Source organism: Peromyscus maniculatus, chromosome X (genome assembly GCF_049852395.1).
Source record: "Peromyscus maniculatus bairdii isolate BWxNUB_F1_BW_parent chromosome X, HU_Pman_BW_mat_3.1, whole genome shotgun sequence".
Classification (NCBI taxonomy): Eukaryota; Metazoa; Chordata; class Mammalia; order Rodentia; family Cricetidae; genus Peromyscus; species Peromyscus maniculatus.
Window position 1 is genome coordinate 94767732 of NC_134875.1, and position 20578 is coordinate 94788309.

A 20578-nucleotide genomic window follows, 5' to 3' on the forward strand; every position below is an offset into this window, starting at 1 on the left:
ATTCTGTGATATATCACAAAGTTAGGCAGGTTTTTCTCAAAGAACTGAAATGACAGTTTGTCTGTGGAAAACATTTCAAAAGGAGCAATATTTGAGTTTAGACATACTCTAAAAGAGAAGAAATAGTAGTCTTTTCTGAACTTGTTATAACAGCTAAAGACTTTTAATCTAGCCTTTATTAGGAAAATATACAAATATATAATAACGCCTTTAAACAAAATAGTGCAGCAATAAATCTAGTAACTAAAAACTAACATATTTACTTAGAGTACATTGAGGTAACTCAAAGAATTGTTACTTAAAACATTTTTCTCCTTCTATTCCTATAAACATTAACCACAATGACTCAGTAGTAATCTCAGCAAAGAAGGAAAAATAGTAAAAAATAGTAAAGACTGAGAGAGGATTTGAGGTTAAAATATACATGACTACAAACATAATTTAGTTTAAAAACAACAACATTAGGATCAGGTAGATAGAGCTAGAGACACTAAGACACTGGTATTTTATTAAAAGAAGCTAGCTATATACAGTGCAGTATCCTAATCTAAGAGGAAGACACACCATAAACTTTAATGGAGTCATTTGGTGGTTGCACATTCTGTCTCCCTAAAACTTTAAGTGCATCATATCTGTCATCATTAACTTTAATGGAAGAAACCACAAAAGTCTGGCGTGTAAACACGGATGAATGTTTGTGTATAACAGAAAGAGCATCTGTAGGTGGAAAATCTTGTTAGCTGTTACAACATAATTTTATAATTAATAGCAAAATAAATATAATTTGATTTATAATGCAATCTTTAGAAATAAACAATAAACACAGAGAAAAATCACTTTAGTGTGTATATATATACATAAAATAGTAATGGGCTCAATAAAGCATGCATGAATTGGACTATGAGACTTTGTGTAAACTGTGTTTTGCCATTATATTTACAATGAAAGTCTCAATAGGTTTGTTTTTCTTTTTTAACATGTGCAAATTAACCTATTTATTCTAATATTTATATGAAAGATAAAATCTAAATCATCCTCAAATTAGGAAAATTTGTTTGCATCATAGTAAGACTTTGTATAAAAATAAAATATTTATGGTAGTGTGAAGGTTAATGTAGTCAATTCTACATAATTTAGAGTCACTTGGAAAGAGAATTCCAATGAAGGATTGCCCAGGTTAGGTTAATCAGTGATCATGTCTGTGGGGCAGGTAATCTTGATTATACTAATTGAAATGGAAAGACACACTCACTGTAGGTAGCAACATCCCTCAGGCAGGGGATTCTGGGTTGTATGAGAATGTAGAAAGCAACATGAGCACTAGTAAGCATGGATTAATTCACTGCTCTCTGCTTTTGATTGTGGATTTAACTGAGACAACAGCACCACACTGAGATAGTAGAAATGATCTTCCTTTGTCTTTTTCACAATTATTACATAGTATTCTAGTATACAATAGGATAATTAAATAGAAATTTCTGTACAAACAATGACTCAAATATATGATAATGTTTAAAATACTTTTAAAAGATGGATACCAAAAATTCACTATATGCATGTCAATTTCAAAGTAAGAAAAAATAGTGTATGTTATGTTCTGTAATGTTCATTGTTTACTTTGTTAAGGAGATGGTTATAGAGATTTAAAGCACAACCTAAGCGGGGTGGGTTGATGACATTTTATTATAAATTTAGATTTTATAATATATGATGGTATCAAAAATCAGGTGAGCATGTGGCAACTCAAAAATATTTATTTCCAAGGGTTATGAATGATTATAAAAGAGTTTTAAATTAAATTAAAAAATAAATTAAAAGGGACATTTGTTGGCATATAGTGAATAATGAATATGAAGCATATGAATCAAATGCAAATAAAATGAATAAATTCATGATGATGCTAAAAAATTCTTATTACTCATCATTGAGGGTAACAAGGGTATAATTTCATCACTCTGAAAATCAATAAAATAAGTAATTCAACGTGGCAATATATTATGATAAAAATAACTCTTATATGCTATGAGATGGGAACTTTTGCTAGACCTTGCAGACAAATAATCGAGGTCATGTAAGACATAAGACTTGATATCCTATTGTGTCCTCAGCCTTTTTATTTAACCTGTTTTTAAGAGAACACTGTAAAAACCAACCTGATGTCCCTTGGATTTCCCACATAATCTATTTTTACAGCCTAAACTAATGCATAGCTCTGACCTTAACTTATGTATTCTTCCATGCCCCTGGCCCATGAGTAATGCACATGTTTATGAATGTTATGATAAACATTTGGTAAAAACTGCAAAGATAGGTATAAAGAAAATTTATAAAATGAATATCCACCATAAATGCTGGAAATAATTCACAGATATTGCTTAATAAACAATGATGTGTTTTCAATATTGTTTGTTATCTGGGTCAGTTGAGGTCAGCTGGTGACTTCATTTCTTGTAAAACTCTGTTGAAGATATCTGTAAACTATCCTTCATTCTTCTCCCATACAATGTTTTCTGTGTTCTTCAATAAAACAGTGTCACACACACACACACACACACACACACACACACACACACACACACACCCTCAAGACAGACTCTGTCAGGCACAGATTCAGACTCATACAAAAGATGGACAGAAGACAAAGGAAGACATAGAATGAAGCACAGAATTCAAATCTGTAATCACTATCGGTTAAATGACACCTAAAGGAAGTGCTTTGATTTATTTCGTTAATGTGAGAATAAAGTACTATTGATTTATTGTTAATGAGTTCAAACCAACAAAATTCATGTTTATAACCTTTCCCAATATTAATATAACTAAGTCAGAGTAACCAAATAATAACTGAGAGATGCCCTTAGCTGTAAAATAAAATTATTATTAAATGAGCAGCAAATGATAGTATTTAAAATTTTAGTTTTATTCCCACTTTCCTATATGAACATAACTGTGTCAGAGTAACCACATAAGAAGTAAGAGATATCCTTAATTGTAAAATAAATGCATAGCAAAGAATAGTGTGCAAGATTGTAGTTTTACATTTGTTTTAGACAGGGTTTCTATTATTGTGAAGAGACACCATGACCACGGCAACTCTTATAAAGGAAAAACATTAATTACGGTGGCTTATATTTTCAGAGGTTTAGTCCATTATCATAAGAGTGCAATAGTGGTGTGTAGGCAGACATGGTACTGGAGAAGGAGCTGAGAGTCCTACATCTTGACCCACAGGCAACAGGAAGTGATCTGAGACCCTATGTGTGGCTTAAGCATATATGAGACCTCAAAGACCATCCCCACAGTGACACACTTCCTCAAACAAGGCCAGACCTCCTAATAGTGTCACTGCTTATGAGCTTATGGAAGCCAATTACATTAAAACTACCACAACAAGTAATGAAGTAATGGAAACAATGAAATAATTGGTTAATAGCCTTCAATGAAAGCTTACATTTTTAAGAAAATCTAAAACAGACAAATTCATAATGTGGGCCTAAGGCTAAGTGAATGAACTCAGTGATTGATCTTATGAAAACCCTACATTAAGTACCTCTTTTACTCAAAGATATGCTGCTTCTAATATAATAATATGCTTTGTTAAGGAATGGTTTATTAATATAATAAAATCTATAGAGCTAGCTGGTGTTTAGAGAAAATTGGAGTGTGTAAGATGAAAAGTAAAAGTATATCATGAAAAAATAAAAATCAGATCTAGAATATAGGTCATTTTCTAGAACAAATAACCTAATTTGTCTAACAAATTTATGGCAATAATGAAGGACTACAGATTCTGTTATAGAACAAAAGAGACAAAGACTCCATAAGCAAATATGATCTTTTTAGAGTCCTAACTTTGCACAAAATAGTACTTAACAACATCATTTGAGATAGTCAAGGAAACTAGAATATAGATGGATAACAGTTGATTTTAAAGAATATTGTTAATTATACTAAGTATGATAATGACATCATGGTTGTGCTATTTAGAATTCCCTGTTCAGTTAACTATGCTTATCAGCTGAAAAATTTACAGATGAAATGATGTCATACCTTTGCTTTTCTTTGAAGTTCTGATAAAATGTGTTTCTGTATATATAAATATACATCAAATAATACATATTTATCCCCAGTGTCATCAAGCAAGTAGTTAATAGAACAAAACTAAATTTGCTCAAAATTGTCATTAAAAGAGAACACAGTCTTGAGGCTCTAGGCAGGGAGATAAATGAGATTGGGCAGTAATTCAGGCAGTAATAAACTAACTAGTGAATACACTAAGGCATCAAGAGACTTCACTGAAATTTTCCATGAAAAGAAAATGAAAAGTGGTAATATTGAAATAATCCTATTTGTAAAAATTAAGGAAGATACTTGGTAACATGCAAGCATTTTGGAAAACTAAATAAAAATGGGTTCCAAAGAACTGGACAAGAAAAAGATTCAGTTATCACAAAGAAAGTAAAAAATGAATTGATGATATGGATAGAAAAATAGGTATCTGATCTTTAAAAATTAAAAGATCTGTAGAATTGCCATTTTAGCTAGTTTTTGAACAACTAATATTAACAGATATTTTATTAAATGCATTATATAATATAGCGTTTAATTCTCACAAAAAAATCTGTAAGATGAGAGTTACATTCGCAATTGCTAGTATGCCTTTATTAGTAGGCAGGCTTCATTTAATTTTCCAAAGGCAGTGGGCTTAAGATAGGTGAATAAGATTTTCACACAACCTCCTATGACTCCAAAAACTTGCTATTACATAGTTTCAATAACCTAGTTTATTCTCATGAAATCAAGCGTAGTTTTCTCCCCTGAAATTTTATTTTTACATTGTGGGACAGAAGCCTCATACTTCATATGGAACTGAGTATTGCTGAATTTTTCCAATAGAATTTTGAAAGAATATCTGACCCCTAGGCCCATTAAAAGAGAAAATAAGTAATCCTGGATAAATGTTTATATTCAAATGCTCAAGTTGAATAGATACATTGCTGTTGAATATTCATTAAAGTTTTGATACTGGTGAGTCACGAATTCAACAGTACTTAGCCGGTGTTCATTGTCAACATTAGTGTTGGCTTTAATTTTAAAAACACAAGCAATTTGCTTATTCACTAAAATTAATACTTATAAATACATACTCTTTCACTATTAACAACAAGTACTTATTTAGTGCTCCCATTCTATAAGTTAGTTTCAGTTGCAATGGAAAGTTTTATAGTATAGAGAAACCATCCTGTTGTTTTCCACTTCTTATTTTGTTTAGTTGTTTGTGATATTATATACATTCTAGATTTAAACAAATATATTTTGCCCATCATAAACTGAAAAATTTTAGAAAACAAAAATATATTTTGACCCTAGGTAAATGTATATTGAATTCTGGATAGTTTATAATCATAATTCTTTTTCAATAAGAAGGTAGATTTTTAAAGGTCTGGCATGGTCGCAAGACCCTTTAATCCCAACACTGAAGAGGCAGAGGTTAAATGGATCTCATTGAGTGTGAGGGCAGCCTGATCGATATAATGAGTTTCAAGGCTAGCTAAGGCTACATAGGGAGACCTTTTCTCAATAATAATAATAATAATAATAATAATAATAATAATATATGGCTTGGAAATAATCCATCAAGTACTACATTGCAGTTTTCACTGAATTTGGAGAGCATGCAAAGGAATAAGAGATAGTTCCACAATGATATTGCCAGCTGTAAAATACTACATATATATATATATATGATATAGATATAGATATAGATATAGATATAGATATAGATATAGATATAGATATAGATATAGATATAGATATAGATATAGATATAGATATAGATATAGATATAGATATAAAGGAGGAAACTTGCTTATTTTCCTAAGGGCAGTTAAACTGCAAACATTTCCCAAACCAGAGTTAAGTTAAACTTTTTACAATTTATATTTCCTTATTTTATTGATAAAGAACATATTATGTTTACTTAATATGAAAGTTATGTAGATAAATAGGCATAAATAGTTTATACTTTCAGCTTTTAAAATACTTTAATGTACAATTTTGTTTTACATTGTTGGTAGTGGCATCAATATACATCATATTTGATTATGAAAGTTGGCTAAAAATGACTCCACAGTTTTATGAAGCTTTAGATTTCTTTATTTTGAACTATTGTCAAATTAATTATTCGTGCAACTTCACTTTGTTGAAGGAGAAATGTGTCTAGCATTTGTTTAAAATATGTTGCATAGTGATGTTTTTGTCCATTTTATAAGTAATAAATGTCAGTAAGCAAAGAAATTATAGTAAAACAGAAACTGCATCTCAGTGTAGTTTTAATTTTCAAGCAATTCATATATTTGAAGAGAAATATCTTCAGGTTAACTGTAAATTTTATGCAAGTTTTATGAAATGTATACACATTAATGAAATTTACAGTTTATCTTCTGTGTATACTGTAAGCATTTGTTCACAGATCAATGTTCATTTTTTTTAAAGATTTATTTATTTATTATGTATACAGAAGAGGGTGCCAGATCTCATTACAGATGGTTGTGAGCCACCATGTGGGTGCTGGGAATTGAACTCAGGACCTCTGGAAGAGCAGTCGGGCTCTTAACCTCTGAGCCATCTCTCCAGCCCTAATGTTCATTTTTTAATTTCAATCATCACCATATAAAGACTCACACTGAGGGTCAAAGAGATGCTAAAAACACTTTCTGCTGAGCCTGATTGCCCGAGTTGAATCTCTGGTGCTCACATTGTGCCAGGAGAAAACTCACTCCTATGATTTGTCCTCTGCCATGCACACAAACAGCATGATCTGTGTGTTGCCCTCTCCACAGCACATACCCACAAAACAAACAAATAAACAAACAAACAAATAAATAAATAAATACAAAATAACTCCTGTTGACTATAACACTAATTATGAAGTGGAGACATTAAATGGCAAAAGTAATTCTAATATTTCAAATCTTAAATAATGTTAAGGGCTAAAATTAAGTGTGCAGTACTTGTTTGTTTTCAGATGCACTTTTGGTTAAGAAAAGCACAGTAGAGAAAAGAGGATACACCTGTAGTGCAGGATCAGTAATAGCAGCGAGTACTAATCAAATTCTTATCAATGGCAGTCTTGGTTTTAAATACCTTCAATTCATTCTATTATTTAAATTTCACATAGTAGGAGGTAAGCATTGTTCTTTTTTCCTAATATGCAGAGAAAGAAAACATATCCTGATTTTCAGTTGTTAGAAAATAGAGGTGCCAGAAAACAGGCAGTAGCTATTTTCTGAGACTATGTTCTATTTTGTTATGTACCAACAAGTCCCAGGACAGCAAACACACACTGTAAATGTAAGCGCAAAATGACCTGTATAAACCTTATCATAACCACAAGTGTTATAAAATACTATTTTAACTAAGTAAACTTGTATTACATTTGTTTATGCTGCAGATTATTACTTAAACTCTGTAAAGGTGTGTTACTTTTGTTTGTGCTGCCTTTGTTTAATTATGTAAAGACTTGTTGCATTTGTTTCATCTTGCCTTCCTAAGGCATCTGATTGTTCTAATAAAGAGCTGAAAGGCCAATAGCTAGTTAGGAGAAAGGATAGGTGGGGCTGGCAGGCTCTAAGAATAAATAGGAGAAATCTAGGGTCAAGAGAGAAGGAAGAATAGAGAAGGTGAAGAGAAAGAGAGACATGCCTGGGGTAAGAAGCCAGGCAGATGCTAGCCAACCAGACATACATAAGCAGTGAAAGTAAGATATACAGAAATAAGAAAGACAATAATCCCTGAGACAAAAGGTAGATAAACAGAAACAAGTTAATTTAAGTTAAAGGAGATAGCCAGAAACGTACCTAAGCCAGACCAAGTATTCAAAACTAAAAATAAGTCTCTGTGTCATGATTTGGGAGCTGGTTGGTGCCCCCCCCCAAAAAAAAAAACTGGGACACATAAGTATAGTAAGTGTTTCCAAAATTTAGCATGAAAATTTTCAAGCAGAAAAATGAGAAGACTCATACAATGAACACTTAAATATGTACCACCTAGATTCCACAAGGAATATAGCTGTTTCTTTGCTTTATCAAGTTTTCATTTATCCACTAACTCATCAAACTTATTTTCAAATCATTTCAGGCTAAGTTCAGGTATTTGACTTTTGCTAATATAATAACACACAAAAAATGCAACGGTGTGTAAAGAGGACATAAGAAAATGATTTGTTACTTGTATCATACTGAAAATCAAATATTTGCTTTTGTTAACTGACATTTAAATGTATATTTTACCTCCAAAATGCAACCTTGGGGATTTAATGACAAAAAAAAAGACATATGAAATTTAGTAAGCAGAGTAAGCAAATTACAAATAATGACACTATTTAGAAAACACAAAAGCAACCAAGGCACTGTTTTTGTATGAGTGTCTTGGGGGGCTTAACACAATTGTCCAAACAAGGAAAAGACACCAATGACCTGGTGTTATTTTATGACAGCATGTAGGCATTTTGAAAGATAAAAAAGCTTATTCTAACTAATTAAGTTAATAAACACCTAAAGCTGCATAGAATCTGGAAAATGAAGGTAGCAAAGAATGCAGAAACAGAGTCAACTGAATATATTTCTCCAGTTCTGTATTAAGGTGATGAACAGAGGCTAAGAGCACCGCTGTTTGAGATATAAACTGGAAGACACAAAATAAATCATTGCCTCCTACATTGTTTCTATAATGTGACATTTGTGAATAGTATTTTTCTCAAGTCCTTAAGAACACCAGCTAGAATTTGTACATTTGCCTAAAATGAGATAAACATTTATTTACTGTAAGTGCCACAGCTTCCCAGGTAAGTAGATAATAAATATAACTTTCTCTTATGAAATAGAGGCACTTAGGACATTTTCCCTCCAAAATTTACCATATATTCAACAGAGAAATGTCACAAATATGATTATAGGAGACAAACTCAACAAAATCCTTAAAAGTCAGATCGAATTTTGATCCACATAGATGTAATCAGCCATGATTGCCATAGCATTAGACAGAAAGAAAATGCAAGAGACAATTTAGCCTGAATAACTTTAAAAAGTGAATAAAACATTCACTCGTTGGAAATAATACATCAGAGGATCAAACACATTTGATTTATGAGATATTGTGGGAAGTCTACTGTGTTAAAATGGGTTCAAAAGAATGAATTTGATACAAAAGAATGAATTTGATCCAAACTATCCTCCTAAACACTTCAATGGTATCTGCACTTACATTTTTCATTTTAATATTTAAGAATCATGGAACAATGAACTGGCTTTTATGTAAGCACAGCTGTTCTGAAGATATTAGTCTGTAATTTATGTTGGTAAAAGTATACTGAATATGATCTGATTCTTGGGACATTACTGATTTTATAGGTTAAAAGACAATACAAATAAATAAGATATAGTGATTCATTGGCTAAAAAATTATAGACCTGAAGCCTGTAAGTGGTTTCTATACTTCTGTCCTTCCTTAGAGCATGGAAATAGGAAAATTGTGTATGTGTGGGGAAGGATAATCATAAGTGATATACAATATTGATTTGATGTTTTTTTGTGAATTAAAGTCCAAATAACAAGAATGAACTGGCCTTTGAGGTAAAATATAAATAAATTTGTCTCTTGAAACCTTAAAAATGTATTATGCTAATCCTATATATAAAAGAGTCCATGACTAATTCTCATATTTGTTTCTCTTTTATTGGGACATAGAATGTGTATGTGTCCTTATAAACAATATATGATGCCATCCCAGTAAACATCATGGGCATGCTTACAATCTTAGCATATCTCCAAATCTATACAGTTTTATATTTTGAAAAAGATAACGTGTTTAGGCTGGGTTTTTATATAGTTAACACATTAAAAAGATAGTTTATTAAAATATTCTGTGGAACAAAAGAGGAAAAAACATCTTTACTCCAAATAATGATACTTTGAATTCATGAAGCTGATCTAAAATATAATAAAAAAGGAATAAAATGAAAATATTTAAGACACCAAGAAAAATGCAGTTTTTCCCTCTTTTGAAATTCTGCCTCTTTCTATAATGTACTCTGTTTCATACATTGTAAACAAATTTGCAGTATTGCAAAGACTCTCCTGAGAATATCTTCTTGCCTGAATTTAAAATTGGAGAATGTTTCCAGAAATTTTCTGGAAAGCTTGAATAAAGTTTTTTTTAAGTCTCTTTTTTAGGAACATTTAGAGAGATTATGGAGCAAGGGGAAGAAACAAGAGGAGTGCTAGGTATGCAGTTTAAGGAACTCAGTCTAATGTAAGTATATACCATAAATGAAAACAAAAGTTATTCTTTCACTAAATCATCCATCCATACTTAGAAGACAAATCAAGAGACCCAGGGAACAGAGACTTTATCAAGCTATGGGAAACATACGGTGAGAGGTTTTTGGCAGTTGTTAATAAGTGTCTGGATTAGCAATTGTGTTAGGGGAATTTGCCAGTAGGCAGTAGGCAGAAAGATAAGCAAGCAGGCAGCCTGCCCATGTAATCAGCAATGTCCACTGGAGGGCAGCCAGTGGATGTTCTGGCAGGAAAATGGTGTTAGGGAAATCTGTTGACTGGCAATCAATGCAATTACTAAAAGGCAGTGCTCTCAGTGTGATGGAAACTTGGCTTTAGGTAGCACTAAGGCAGTTAAGGGGACCAAATACTAAGATATCAGATCAGAGATGGAGAGACAACAGTGATCTAGTGAATTAATGTAAGTAATAAAGAAAAGCTTTTGTCACTAATCAAATCAAGAAATAAGGAGCAGAGTTTGCATTAATGGTGAATTGCCATAGATAGACAAAACTGTCAACTGTGACTCTAAGCAAAACTCTAACAGAAAAGAGTACATTTCAGACTATATTATTCTGATACTTATTTTTAAAATTATGAGGCTCAAAACAGGAATTCTAATGAAAGACCAAGAAGCAAGACTATTTATAATGGTCATCTATGAAATGAAGGTGAACTATGATGATTTATATTGTATGGAAATATGTATTGAAAATTGATATCATTAGGTATATTGAACATAAGAGTATGCTCCTACTGAGTTCCCTGATATTTTTCTTATAAATAATATGAAATTTTTCCATTATTCAGCATCTAGAGATCCATTTTGTTCAAGGTCTTTTTCTTAAGGCAACTGAAGCTTACTCTAAGCAACTTGAGATGAATGTAAATTTATTGAAAGAATGTATTGAAGTCTGATGTTAAAAAAGGATCAGTAAGAAGTTTTAACCAAGTTTAGGAGATGAGTAAAACTAATGTCACATGACAGGATATGATAATAACATGGTATCATTTTGCTAGACTTAGATGCTGTCATTGTATCATCACAAGCATGACTGAATTATTCGCTACTACATTTTCTTAGTTTCAAAATCCAGACAACTGTGTCTAGGTGAACTTAAAGCCTAGGCTTCAGACTGAAAAATCTAGGTTTTAAGAGAGTACTCTTCCCATTTACTCACAGCCTAGAATAACTAGTGTTGTATTTATGCTTATTACAAGTTATTTTGGTGATTTCTAGAATTTCATTTAGTGGAATTATAGCATATACATTATTTTTCAACTGGATCTTTTTGTACAGCATGCTCTTTATATTTTTCCATGATGCTGTGCATGCTTTTAAGATTTTCATATTTATTACTAAATAAAAAATGTATGGATACATTAAAAATGGTTTATTTACCTATTGATGGACTTGTTTCCAGACATTTTCTTTACACAATATCTAGCTATGGATAAGTAGTTTTGTGTCAAATGTGGATAAAACTGCTTTAAACATCCATATGCATTTATGTGGACATATGTCTTCAATTTTCTATGATGAAGAACTGACAATATAACTGTTAGATAGTCCGCCATTAATAAGCTTGGAGGTAATGGAGTATGTATTCAACCTCATAATAAGGTTTGGATTCCATCTTTGGTGTCCCTGGTAACATAATAATTTTGGTGATATGAAGAGGATGATAAATGACCACCCCTACCCTTGGAATTTCAAGTGCATGGTTACTCATCAGTAACTTCTTTTACAAATGGCTTGGTGGCTGATAATACTTTGTGATAAAGATAGCAAGAGCTCCACTTGCCCAGGCAATGAGATTCCTGTAACCTGTTTGGGCGTGGTTCAAATACTAACACAAGATACATAATGTTTTTGATTAGCAAATTTAGATGGCTTGTAGTGATATTTTATTGCAGTTTTGTTTTGCATTCATTATGTAATAATACTGATAATTTTCATTTGCTTTTGGTCCATTTGTATATATATTTCTCGTATGTGCTTAGTCTTCCTGTACAAAAGAGTCACAATATTTCCTGTGCTGTATGCTTTTGGCATTGTGATTTTTGACATACTTACCATTGAAGTACTCCATTTTCTAAATCTTGGCAGAGTTGTAGCATTTTATGGTTGATCATTAAAGGTCCTAAAAAGTTGATAGAGCTTCCATCTCATTCTTGTGAAATGCTTGCTCCTTGAGTTCAGCTATGAGGAAAAAAAAGTTCCACAAAGAAGCCACAATCCTCTCTCAATATCCCAGACAAAAGACAACAATTGTCACCAGGATTGTGAAAGAGTAAACTTTAAAAGGATTCTAACTTCCAGTTGTAGATTTTTTTGTGTGTAAGCTGAGGACTCAGATATTAAAGAACAGAGACATGCTGAACTTGATGTGCCTTTTCCAAATTCTTGCACCATAAAGTCTGTGGACACAGTAAAATAACTGCCTACATGTATAATTGTGTTTAGAAAATTTTGATACTTGGCAATGCATAAATAGAATACAGACTTTGATATACAACCAGATATTTAAAAAATCATTGAATAAGAACAAAATTTAGATTGATTTACTTAACTTGTGTAATTTTGTTTTATTTATACAAGAGATTTAGCAAAAAACTGAACTTTCCCTTAAAGCTTGACCGTAAGCACAGTTTTGTATGAAATTCTCACTTCAAAGGTTACTGTTATTTCTTTCTTTTCAGTTTTTAGAAACAGTTATCATTCAATCAAGCATCTACTACAAAATGATGAAACTGATAAATGGTACTTGTACATACTGTTCTTTATAAGCTTTTCATAACTTTGAAAAAGATTTTCCTGTGGTTATATTTGCAAATTCAGAAGGCCTGGAATAACAGGAAAACTAAAGAAAACAAGAAATAAGCTGCCATTAGATCAGAACAGACAATAAGAAAATGTGTCCAAAAACCTGTCCTAACCTAGCATTCTCAACATATAACCATCATTGCCCCAATGATTTATGGTTGAAAAGTGCTTGCATTCAAATTATCTGGAACAAGATAAAGATAAATTTTTAATATAAAATAGTTTTATATAATCCCCCTAAAATCAGGAACAAGACAAAGTTGTCCACTCTCTCTGTATTACTCAATATAGTACCTGAGGCCTTAGCTAGAGTAACAAGGCAACTGAAGAAGATCATGAGGATATAAATTGAAAAAGAAGAAGTCAAAGTATCTTTGTTTGCAGATGATATTATAGTATACACAAGTGACCCAGAAAATTCCACTCAGAAACTCCTACAGATGATATACACTTTCAGCAATGCAGCTGCATATAAAACTAGCTCACAAAAATCAGTATCTCTCCTACATACAAATGACAAATGAGAAAGAAATCAGGGAAACAATATCTTTCACAATGGCCTCAAATAATATAAAATATCTTGGGTAAAACTCTAACTAAACAAGTAAAAGACTTGTATGATTAAAATCTTCAAGTTTTTGAAGAAAGAAATTCAAGAAGGTATCAGAAGATAGAAAGACCTCCCATGCTCATACATCCATAGGATTAACACAGCAAAAATGGCCCCCTACCAGAAGCAATCTACAGACTCAATGCAATTCCCATCATAATTTCACATAATTTTTACAGACTCTGAAAGGCCAAATCTCAACATCATATGGAAAAAAAAGGATAACCAAAACAATTCTGAAAAATAAAAGAACTGCTAGAGTTCCCACCATTCCTGATTACAAGCCGTACTATAGAGGTATAGCAATACAAACAGCATTGTATTGACATTAAAAACAGACATGATAATCAATTTAACATATCTGAAGAGCCAGATATAAATTCACACACCCATGGATGCATGATTTTTTTCATAAAACGGCCATAAATACACATTAGAAAAAAGACATCTTCAACAAATGCTGCTGCTTAAACTGATGATGGTCTGTAGAATAATCCAAATAGATCCATACCTTGCACAAAACTCAACTTTAGATGAATCAAAGGCCTCAACATAAAACCAGATACACTGAGTCTGACAGAAGAGAAAGTGGGGAATAGCCATCAACTCATTATAACAGTAAAAAAGACTTTCTGAACAGTACACACCATTAACACAGGCACTAAGATCAACAAGTAATAATGGGTCTTCATGAAACAGAAGCGTCTACATGGCAAGGAACACTGTAATTCTGACGTTGCAGCAATCTATAGAATGGGAAAAGATTTTCAACAACTTCACATCTAATGGAAGACTAATATACAAATTTATAAAGAACTCAAGAAACTAGATATCAGGAAAAAACAGTTAAATGGGGTATAGATCTAAACAGAATTCTCAACAGAGGAAACTCAAATGACTAAGAAACTGATATAGAAATATAGGATATAGATATGATACAGGGTTGGTTGTTGTTCTTCTAATTTTCAATTTTCTACTTAGTTTATACTGAATTTCTTTCTATTCTATATCTTGGAAATTATCTCATTTATGTACAGGGTGCAGTGGTCCAAATTATTTTTTTTTACTACAAGTGTATTTTTATGCGTGTTGCTTCAGCAGTTTGTTACTTTAAACCATTAGAAAATATGCTGCAAGGTATAAACTTGCCTATTTTTCTTTAATTTCATAGTTTTTGAAATATACTAATATGGGATAAGAACTTGGTTTATTTGAAAAGGGCATCATTAAGAGGTATTACTATATCCTCACTGAACAAAAGGAGAAAGAATGACTTGTCTTATGTCATGTAACAACTAGTGAACACCAGATGTGTGATTTTTTTTCACATCTTTTCTGGCACTTAGATCTGTGTTCTCTACCTCTTAACTGTCATTAAATTGTTTTTAATGGACTTGAAAGATAGCTCAGTGGCTAAGAATATTTGCTGCTATAGAGCCAATCCTGTTGCTGAAGGTGTGAGTGAGCCAACCTGAAAGTTGTGGCAATGAGAGAGCAGTCCTCATTACCCATCTGTGTGGTGATATATAGTGTACCCTAATAAAATTTGCCTAAAGATCGGAGAACAGAAAAAGCTACTATATTAAACATAGATACCAGGCAGTGGTGGCACACACCTTTAATCCTAGCACTTGGGAGCCAGATATCCATCTGGATCTCTGTGAGTTCAGAGCCACCCTGGATTACATGAGATTGATTCTGTCTAGGAAACAGAGCCAGACAGTGGTGACACACACCTTTAATCCCAGTACTTGGGAAGCATACATTCCTTTAATCCCAGCACTAGGAAGGAAGTAATATGGCTGGGCAGAGAAAGATATAGAAGGTGTGAGAGGAAAGGAACTAGGTTTTTCAGCTGAGCACTTTTCAGCTGGGAGCCCTTTGTGGATGGACCCCCTTCGGCTGAGGACTCAGAGACATTCAGTCAGAGGATTTGTGGTGTTGAGGTGAGAAGTATCTATGGTTTGTTCCTTTGTCTCTCTGATCTTTCAACATTTATCCCAATATCTGGCTTTGGTTTTTTTATTATAAGACTTCTAGATATTGTGCAACATATATGCTGTCATGTAAGAGCATGGATGGAGGGAGAGAAATGCCCTCCTGCACCCACCCATCACCACCTGAAGCAAATGGGTGAGCTGGCCCTGAGACCATAAGAATAGGAGGGTTGTCCCTGTCCACCCTAACCATAACACTCGGGAGAGCAGGCCCTGAACCCTGCCTGAGCTGCACAATAGAGCCAATCCCATTGGCAGAGATGTGGGGGAACCCGCCCTGAAGGTGTGAGCATGCGAATACTGTCCCCATTATTCATCTGTCATGTGGTGACATGAGTTGTGGAGAGATGCCATCCCCCAACACCACCCCACCCATCAATGTCTGAAGCAGGTGGGAGAGCTGACCCTGAGGTCATAAGAGCTGGAGAGCTGTCCCTTGCCCTCATCACCTACACCACATCTGAGCAACACAGTAGAGCTGGCCTTGAAGGTAGACGTGTAACAAAACTGCCCTTGAGGATGTGAAAGCTAGAGAACTGGCCCTGCCACTTGCTCATTGCTACAAGGGGTTAACTATACAGGACAATGCAGGAGAGCTGGTGGTGAGGACAAGGGAGAGCTGGTAGGCTAACCAACCCTGACTATCCAGGCCCAGAACCAGGGTTATGAGTTGGCCCACCCCAACATCCATGCTTTCTCCTACATGTCCCTCTGTTCCTCCCTTCCACCCTGTTATATGGTCCACCATGATATAGTATGATAAATCTTACCACATTGAATTGGGTTGCTTTAATATGTCCTCCTCACCTAATGTACTGAAATTATATATCCAAATAGGCCTTTCCTCCATTATTTCTGTCTGTTACTGTGGTCAAGCCATCATTCTTAATTTTGTACATTTCAGTTACTGATGATTATTAAGATGCATCTTTTTTTTTCACCAACTTTGATTTCTTTTTTTTTTAATTTATTTTACAACACCATTCAGTTCAACATAATAGCCACAGATTCCCCTGTTCTTCCACTCTCGCCCCCCTCCCCCCAGCCCACCCCCTATTCCCACCTCTTCCAGATCAAGGTCTCCCCGAGGACCGGGATCGACCTGGTAGACTCAGTCCAGCCAGGTCCAGTCCCCCCCTCCCAGACCGAGCCAAGCGTCCCTGCATAGGTCCCAGGATTCAAACAGCCAACTCATGCAACAAGCCCAGGACCGGGCACCAACAAACAGCTGCCTCCCAAACAGATCAAGCCAAATGACTGTCTCACCCATTCAGGGGGCCTGATCCAGTTGGGGGCCCCTCAGCCTTTGGTTCATACATCCTGTGCTTCCATTCATTTGGTTATTTGTCCCTGTGCTTTATCCAACCTTGGCTTCAACAATTCTCGCTCATATAAACCCTCTTCTTTCTCACTAATTAGACTCCCAGTGCTCCACCAGGGGCCCAGCCGTGGATGTCTGCATCCAGATTCCTCAGACCTTGGATGGAATTGCTCAACATCCCTAATCATCAGGGAAATGCAAATCAAAACAACTCTGAGATACCACCTTACGCCTGTCAGAGTGGCTAAGATCAAAAACGCTTTATGCTGGAGAGGTTGTGGAACTAGGGGAACTCTCCTCCACTGCTGGTGGGAATGCAAGCTTGTACAACCACTTTGGAAATCAATATGGTGCTTTCTTAGAAAATTGGGAATCAATCTTCCCCAAGATCCACCTATACCTCTCCTGGGCATATACGCAAGAAATGCTCAATTAAGATGCATCTTAAAGCTAATGTGTGAAAGGTTCCAGGAGCATTGCTTTTAGAGAAACAGAAGTGAAACTGATATGTGCTCCATTCTCCCTTATCCCATTTCTGTTTAACCAAATTTAACTGGATTTTATAACAAATTTGAATTATCTGTCAGTATATTGCCATACTCTCATTTTATTTTGCTTCTAGCATAATAGGTAACAATTTGCTAATAGATTAAAAACATGGTTGCTATATGTACACATATATGTGCATGGGAATATTTTGTTTTAATGTTTAATTAGTATATAATGCAGTAGGTTTCCTTATGGAATTTGAATGCATATATAGTTTTGGTTCACTGCTAATAGATTGGTTCCTTCCTTAGGGCAGACAAAGGCAGTTTCCAAGTGTCAGGACTTTACACAGGTTCTCCATTATCTTTCTAACTATATTCTATTGTTGAGTTAATCTAGTGACTTTTTTATTTTATTTACACCATTATTTACTTATAAAAATACATTTGGGCCGGGCGTTGGTGGCGCACGCCTTTAATCCCAGCACTCGGGAGGCAGAGCCAGGAGAATCGCTGTGAGTTCGAGGCCAGCCTGGGCTACCAAGTGAGCTCCAGGAAAGGCGCAAAACTACACAGAGAAACCCTGTCTCGAAAAACCAAAAAAAAAAAAAAATAAATAAATAAATAAATAAATAAATAAATTTGGGTCTTTTATATATCCTTTATTTCTCCACTGTGCCCATGTTCTGTTGCATGCATTACATAGCTTGTGGAACATTTTATAGTGCTTTATTTAAAATCCATGTTAGATAATTTTAACATTTCAGTATTAGTATCTGTTGATAATTTTGGTTGTAATCTTACTAGTTCTTGGTGTGACTTGTAATTAGCATTTGTAGGAAGTTATTAAGACTGCCCACCCTACTTCTGGTTTCTACTGACATTCTGTGTGGGGCAGTGTTTCATGGTATTTGGCTGGGATACAAAAGATAAATTGGCAAAATAGACTTCTGTCCCCACACAAAGCCTAATCTTATAGCTGAAAATTGAGATTTTTTTCCATGAACTTTTAGTATTTTGTTCTATACTGCAGATTAATACATTTCTTTTTAAAGAAAAAAGACAATACAGAAAAAGTTTATGATATATATATATATCTTATAAATTTTATTTATGGCAAAGCATGTACCCAAATTTTGTTACAAAAGGATTTGTTTTGCAGTTTTATCTTCAGATTAATAAAAACTACTTAATATTCCTGAGGCAAATCATTCGTTACTGTGGTTTTCCATATTCTTTTTATTGAGTTACATTAAACTTGGAGATTCACCAAAAATATTGTAAAACATTTAAATATGTAATGAATATATCTTATTAAAAATTTGTATTTTTAATATTTATCTTTATGTGCGTGTGTGCTTTGCATACATACATATACAGATATATGTATGTATATATTTATGTCTGTGTATCACATGTAGGCCTAGTGCCAATAGATGCCAGAAGAGGGCATCAAAATCCCTACAACTGGGATTGCCATGTAGGTGCTGGAAATTGAACTCAGGTGCTTTGGAAGAGCACTCAGTGCTCTTCACCACTGAGCAGTCTCTCCAGTCCCCTTCTATGTATTTTTCGTTGAATTTGATGGGAGTATATGAAGGTTGAAAGAGATTTACATCAATTATTTCTGCTAACATTGTCAACTCTATCAAAACCTTTTGGTGATAAATTAATAATACATAATATCTTTTCATATAAAAATGCATAATCTAGAAATTATGTTACTAAGTTAATATGTATCACAATGATGTGAGACAGAAGTAGACATAGATTTTTTTATAATGTAAAACACAAAGTAAATATCTAATGTACATCTATAATTTTTATTAGGCATTTTTCAAGAGTGTAAAAAAGTAAATATAATCTAGGTCCTAATGTACTGACTATATATTCTTTCTCCTTAAAATTATTATTAGATAAAGTACAACTTTGCCAACTTTAACTTTGGACAGCATTCATCAAAGTGGACATGCAAATTTTTAATATAAAGAACAAATGAAGTTTAATTTAGCTGGAATACAATAACTACCTGAAATCTTTATTGAATGCTGCACAAGATATATATTTTTACATTTTATTTTGTAATTGTACTATTTAAGATTTCCCAATAACTACTGTAAAGTCAGCCTAATATAAGCTATTTTTATAATAATACATTTTTATTTTAATGTACTTTCATATTTTCTTCAGGCCTTTTTATATAAACTTCCTTAGAAAAGGAATCTGTATAAAGGAATATTAATATATAAATATATGCAATAGGAAAGTCCTAGAGAAATATCAATGAAAAATTAATTTGACTTCACAAAATATAGTTTGCAGGCTATCAACCCCTGTTATACACAGAAAAGACAATCCATAAGAACACAACACTAGACACATTCTATCATAGTAAAAAGTGTGATGACAGTTGTTAACTTTAAAAATTTCCTTGGTGGCTTAGGTAAAATAGACTTATGTGGTGATATTTTATTTGTGCTGAAATGTTCTATTTTATTTGTATGTTAATAATGTTTGTGTGGAGATCAGAGGTCATAGAATTCAGGCTGTGGTAGCACACATCTTTAATCCAATCACATGGCAGGCAGAGTCTCTGTGTGGTCAAGGACACAGCCAAGTGTGGTGACACATGCCTTTAATCCTAGTACCAAGTATAGAGACCTGGAGGTCTGTATAGACAGGCAGTGATAAGAAAGTCATGTGGCTGAGCTTAAAAGCCAATGAGAAGGCAGAACAGGAAGGCAAAAAAGTGCAGGTTAGACCAGAAGAAACTCTCTCTTGGGAACTACGGAGTGGTGGTAAGCTAAGATTAGTCAGTGGCTATTCGCTATTTCTCTGATCTTTCGGCCATTACACTTGTATTGGTTTCTATGTTTCTTTTTCTTTTCTTTCTTTTTTTTTTTAGGTCTCAGTTATTCCACTTTAGATAGTTTTTTTTTTTTTTTATTCAAAGCCAAACTCATTCTAATTTTGCTTCTCTCTCTTGTCTACCATGGAA